This window comes from Castanea sativa, chromosome 1 (assembly GCF_040712315.1).
Source record: "Castanea sativa cultivar Marrone di Chiusa Pesio chromosome 1, ASM4071231v1".
Classification (NCBI taxonomy): Eukaryota; Viridiplantae; Streptophyta; class Magnoliopsida; order Fagales; family Fagaceae; genus Castanea; species Castanea sativa.
The window spans coordinates 27591752-27598817 of NC_134013.1; positions in this window are offsets into that span (position 1 = coordinate 27591752).

Here is a 7066-nt window from a genome sequence, read left to right on the forward strand (position 1 = left end):
TTTGGTAATATTATTAATACTTGTCACCAAAGTAAATTGACAATGGGACATATCACATACATGAGGATTCATTTCCACGTATTCACGTGGTCCAGATTTTGATGACAAGGACAAGGTGACTAAGAGCCTAATGAATAATAGAAACGAGGAAGTCTCTAGAAACCAAAAAAAAAAAAATTGACACTAATTGACATGATAGATTATTAGTAGTAAGTAAAAAAATTATATAAAATGATAGACCCAGTGAGAATTAGTACAAACTTACCAATTCAACTGTTTTAAAAATATTATCAAATATTTTGTGCATTTAGCACTATTCAGAAAAGATCCTTCATCCAAGCGCTTTCTTCTTTCTTGCTCCTTTCTCTTTTAGGAATGAATGGATAATTTTTTCTTCTTTCGGGATGAATGAAGATAAAATAAAGAAAACAAAGGCACATTTGTCTTCCTTAATTGGGTATACTAAAATCATTTCAAAGAGGATATCCTGCTTGAGAATCAAAATGTCTTTTAGCCAATGCCAATTAGCCTTCTCCTATGTAGGCCATGCATAACTTAGGTTTTATTATAATTTCAACGCGGTTATTGAGTCTATTGAGTCTTGACCAAGACTGAAATTGCGAGCTTGGCCGTCTTTACTTGATCTGTTTATTTCCCATGCTTCTTCAACATCACTTTAGTAGTCTAGTGGTAATATTTCGATCTAGTACTCTTAATTCTAATATGATTTTTTTTCTTTTCAAAAAAAAAAAAAAAAATCAAATATGAATCTTGATTATATAGAATGTAGTGACGTTGAACCTTTTGTCTAATTTGATTGATTATTTTTTTCCTAAAAAGTATGCAAAAGTCGCATTTGACCGATTGCCCTTTGGCTAGAAAATTTGGCTGGCTTTAATGAAGATGTGCTTATGGAAGAATGAGCTATGTAACTGAGATGAAGCGAAGCTATGAAATGGAAAGTGGGTGATCTTAAGGGGAGTACCTTGTAAACAACCATTAGTGTAGTAGTGTTTACTGTCTCCATGTACCATCTTTGGCTCCAAAGAAATGGAAAAATAGATAAGAAGTCAAATTTTGTTTAAGTTTTGTATTGTTAAATCTGTTTGAGTTTATGAATTATGTAAGGCCTTGGATTAGGATTAGGAATATATTTAAAAAACGCCCAGCAAAATAGGGTTTCTGTTTTCACAAATTTCATTGTTCATTCCACTTTTAATCCTATCATTCATGGTCATGGTTTCCTTTACAAGTTTACTGTCTACATTCCAAATTCAATGTATCTTCAAGTTGCTACTTTTTTTTTTTTTTTTTTGATAAGTTTTTCAAGTTTAGCTATATTTTAAAATAATAAATATGTACTCATTTAACACGTAAGTCATCAAACTGAACCACATTAACTCTTTTAGCATGACCACCGCTTCCCCTTGGTGCAGTGGTCACTCTATAAGTATAAATACTTGTAGGGTGTGGGGCCAATGGCCGAAATTCAAGTCTCCAAAAGGGAGCTTTATACACATATACACTTAGATTAGGTTAGAGTAGAAATTCTATTTTCTATCAAAATAAATTTTTTTTAAAAATCTTTTAGCATGCGTTTGGATAGGGTTGAAAACTTAAAATTATTTTACTATTCAAATTATTTTTGCTACTATTTATGGGCTACATTGCACTTTTTGGTACTATTCATGGGCCCATTATACTATTTCAACTAAGTTTTACCTTTATCTACAGTACTTTCATCAAAAAGTTTTCAGTTTCAGCAAAATAAGCAATATCCAAACACATTCTTAGTATGCTCTCTCTCTCTCTCTCTCTCTCTTAATATATTCTTAAATAGGTTTGCTTTGTATTTTGAATATGTGTCTGCAACTATTCATTACTTTCTTCTTTTTCTTCTTTTGCTAATATAGTTGTCTAGAACATTTTAAGTACCTAATTATTTTATCAGGTCTCTTGTCCCTACACACACTAAGTAATTACACGAAAGAATCTCTTAAGGTTTACCCCGAAATGATTACTAGGAGTTTTGAGCCATCCATTTTTGTTAAGTCTATAAACAAATAAATCTACTTAATCCTGTGGGATTAACTAAGTTATCAACCAAGTAAATATTTTGTTAGGATCGTTTCTTAAGTAATTGTGGTGACAAATTGTCATATCAAAAGCCTAAGATTTTATTAATATTGATAAGTTAGATGCAGCAAGTGGGTTATCAATGATTTTTTTTTTTTTTTTGGTAAAGAGGAAATTGCATTAACAACTAAAAGCCCTCTGCAACAAAGGAAACAAAACAATCATACAAAGTTCCGGCAGAATCTAATCTAAGCAAAAAAACAACATCAGTTGGGGGTTCCATAAAAATAGTAAAATCTTGAGCCATAATAGCTCCCCTACGCGCTAGAGCATCAGCACACTTATTTGCCTCCCTATAGCAATGTTGGATTCGCACCAAAGGAATTTGTTTAAGTCCTTCTCTGCAATCAGCTACTAATACATCAATTCCATTTGTTTTCTCCAAGTCTTTCTTCAGAAGATCAACAACTAGCTTTGCATCAAGCTCAAAAACCACCGCTGGGATTTTAAGGGAGATACATAGGCGAATTCCATCTCTTAAAGCCCATAGTTCAGCTGCAACACTAGTGGCACAACCTATAGCTCTAGCATATCATTTCACCCATTTTCCCTCTTCATTTCTAAGCAAACCACCTCTTCCAGCCAGGTCGGGGTTGCCTATGGACGAACCATCTGAATTTAATTTAAACCAATTGAGGGGTGGAGGCAACCACCTAACTTGAATCTTTATTTTTGTTTAATCATACTTCTTGGTGATGCCCAGGTAGGCCATCTCAGCAGCTTTGGCTAAGGTCTTAGCCTTTAAGTCTTTGCAAATGTTTGGTTTCTCAAAAACAACACTGTTCCGATGCAGCCATAACACCAGACAGCTATGGGGAATACAATGGCCCAATCTAACTCAGAAACACCACATTGCTGCTTAGATTTACAGTTTATCCTCAAACAGTCCAAAAAATGGGTGTCATAAAAACTAGAACCAGAAAAAGGGGGAGAGAAAGAATTCCAGAAAATTTGAACCTTTGGGCAGTCCCTAAGAGCATGGCTGACCGTCTCAAGGACTGAATTACATAGGGGGCACAACGGAGAGATATTCATACCTCTTTCGGCGAGGAGGCCACGCACTGGAATACTTTTATGACAACATTGCCAAAGGAAGCATTTGATTTTAGGAATACTTGGAATTTTCCACACCCACGCTCCATTGAATGGACGGTCCATTGGATAATTATCACTGGCATTGGCTAACCGATATGCATCCTTAAGTTGAAACTCACCACTGGGAGATAAGCTCCATGATAGCCTATCCTCACTTGACTTGGAATAAGGAATAAGAGTGGCTTTCATTTCCATAAGAATATCTTTAGGAAATGAAACGGAGATCCCATCCAAATTCCAACCATGGGAACTAACTATATCCTTCAATCTGAAAACTTCCTCTCCTCTGTTAATCGGGCCATGGATACAGCTTCTAAGGGTACCCATGCTCAACCATTTGTCAAACCAAAGCGATAGATCACTGTCTTTCCCAGCTACCCACTTAGCACCCTTACTAACAATGATTTCTCCCTTTTTGATACCTGACCAAGTGGAAGAGCAAGAAGTGGGTTTGAGAAGGTTGGTGGTTCTTCCCTTCAATCCACGGTACTTATGGGATAGAACACTGGCCCATAAGGAAGATTTTTCAGTTTTGAACCTCCAATTTAGCTTAGCCAATAATGCATCATTCTTAGGTTTAGCCGCTTGAATACTTAGGCCTCCTTCCTCCTTCGCTCTCGTGACTTTCTTCCATCCAATAAGGTGAAGCTTTTTCTTCCTCTCCGATGAGCCCCACAAAAAGTTTCTATTCAATCTGTCCATACTGTCAAGAATTTTAGGAGACATGGCCACACATTGCATTGTGTAATTAGGAATGGTAGATGTCACTGCTTGGGTTAAAACAACTCTGTCCGCAAAAGATAACAAGTTTGCCTTCCAACCAGCTAGTTTGCTCTGAATGCGATTAATTAGGAAACCAAAATCTTGAGTGGTGCCCTTGTGTTTAATGGGAAAACCCAAGTACTTGCCGAGGGAGGGGTGGATCGGAAACCCAACACCTCACAAAGCTCTTCCCTCATGTTCTGATCAACATTTGGAGAAAAATAAACCCGAGACTTCTCCTCGCTAATTTTCTACCCTGATAATGTACGAAAGGAGTCAAAAACCTCTCTTATTGCAACACAATTTTTCCGGTCAACCTTAGCAAAGAGCATAAGATCGTCCGCAAAAAATAAGTGCGAAAAGGCGGTTATCAATGATCATGACATACGCCACTACATCTCATCCCCATTGGTAAGGACATTTGAGCTTCCAAAAATAATTCAACTTTTTTCGTTCTTATGTATGACTTGTGGCTGGACGTGGCTGGGGCCCAGCCCATTTGGTAAGTTTACGTCTCATCCCTCTAAATCTCTTTTAAGTCTTCTCTTAATGGTACTTTTAAGCGCTGCCATTTTTAATTTAATATTTTATCACTCTAATAGTTCCCACTTTTTTAAAATATAAGTTTAAAGGTAGACTACGTCCATAAACTTTAAGTTATATGTCAATTTAGTCCCTAATGGCCAAAGACCTTCTAGTTAAATTGACATTTTCTCATACACAAAGTGTTTAGGGGTCTAAGAATGAGGGGGTTCGAGTTGTAAAGTTAGCAGTATATTGTAATTATCTCTAAAAAAATAATTAGTTCCTAATATTTCAAATCTGTCAATTCAGTCCCTAACTTTTTAATATTGTATCAAAATTACGGCGTAAGCTGTCACATGTCCTTAAATTATTGTGTCAAAATTACGGCGGAAGCTGTCACATATCCTTAAATTAAAAAAAAAGGATTTAGCTTATGTTCATATTCATTACCAAAAACTAAAGATTAGTAATTTTCTATTTCTCTACTTTTCTTTTCCTTTGCATTCTCGGAAGCCAAACATGGGTTAAATACCCAGAATTTAAAACTCAACTCATAATGTTACTCGCTAGACGGCATGCACAAGGGAATAGCTTCTCTCACAAAACTCCAAGTCCTCGAAGGGTTGGTAATTTAGAAAGCAACATCAACAATAATCTCCAAGGCCCACCACGACAGCTTCTTGATGGAATGTGTTTCCCTCAAAAGAGAGACTCGTGTACTCTTAAAGATTTGGTAGGATTGAAAATTCTGAGCAAGTTGAGCATCAATACAAGCAACAAGCTTTCCCTACAGAGGAAGAGCTAAAGGCTCTAACAAATTTTAAGAAAATATGGCAATTTGTCTCTTTTTTAAATATTTCCCCCAATTTCTCAACCCAACTACCCTTATCTGGCATCATTCGTCCTTTTTCTAGAAAAAGATAATTAGGATGCCCTAATTCATTTTAGTCCAATTAGCTTCTCGGGTTTGTTTCAAGTTCAATCTCTCTTTCTCTCTGTTTGAGCAAAATCTCAGATCTCTTGTTGTTGCTGTTCTTTATGTTATTATTATTTGTAGTTAATTTCATCTATTTGTCGCGTGATAGCATTGATCGCTAGTTTTTTTTTTTTTTTAATCTTTGAAAGAGGTTAGTAGCTGGTGTTGTTATTAAGAGTTGAAACTTGCAGAGAAGTAATGGATTTGGAACCTAGAATTCAAAACTCAACTTAGTGTTAAATTAAACCATGTTTGGTTCTTGAGAAAGCAAAGGAAAAGAAAATTAAAGTAGAGAAAAAGAAATTTTCTTCTTTTTTTTTTTTGAGAAAAAGAACATTTCTGATCTTTAGTTTTAGTAATAATGAGATCAATATAAGCTAAATCCAATTTTTATATTTTATATTTTTAATTTAAGGACATGTGGTAGCTTATGTGGTATAAAATATAATAATTTAATATCACCATTAACAATGTAAACATTTTCCATCCACCATTTAATGGCAGAAACCCTTTTTAATACAATACCAAAAAGTTAAGGACTAAATTGATACATTTAAAACGTTAAGAACTAAATTTACAAATAGTTTAAAGATTAAGGGCCAAATATATAGTTTACCCTAAGTTTAATAAATTGAATTTGAATTTCCTAGAAGCAAGTCCAAGAGGAAATTTTCTACAAACAAGACTGAGGCCCAAACTCATTGTAGACACATTACCCATATGCTTGTAGAACCAAACAAAAAAAAAAAGTGTTTGACAGATTATGGAAGTGTTTGGTACATGCACTTAAAAACATGTGTTTTGTTATTTGAAAATATGTGTAAAAATACGTGTGTGTGAAAAAGTATGTGAAAATACGTATAATGTTGTTTAAAAACTTTTTTTTTTTTTTTGAAATGGTGTACCAAATAGGACCTAGGTTTTACTTTAGGCTACAATACTTCTAACAAAGTATACATTGTTGTATTTATTTTATATTTGAGTTTAAATGTTATAAATCCTTTCTCAAAAAAAAAAATGTTATAAATCCAAAAGAGTTTTCCGTGTCTTTATAATGCCTCAACCAATATTTTTTTGAGAGAAAAAAAAAAGGGGACTTGCTTGTGGCAATTATTATTTAATTTGTTAGGTTTCCACTTTACTTATGATGTTTCAACCACTATCAAGAAAAAGGACAGCCGTTTTAGCAATAGTAGTAAATTTTTGCATTTTTCAAACTAAAAACTGCATAGACTTTGAATGACTAATTAAGACTAATTATTAATACAGCACGCAAGAGCCAACATTGCTCTCTTAATTTTTCAAAATTTTGTATGTTTCCTCCCAAAATTGATCCTATTGATCCTGTAATCAACTCTTTCGGTTAACTCATCCTACTTTTTTTTTTCTAGGAGTAATATAAAATATAAAAGTAAAAGTACAACATCACCCAAAGAACAAGAGTTGCTCTTCTTGTTGCAAGAGGAATATGAATGTGAAAAGTGAGATGAACCATATCTTTAAGGGTTATCAGACAAGTTTGTCTACCTTAAGATATGCAAATGGAGCCCCTCCCTCTAAATTGACAACTTG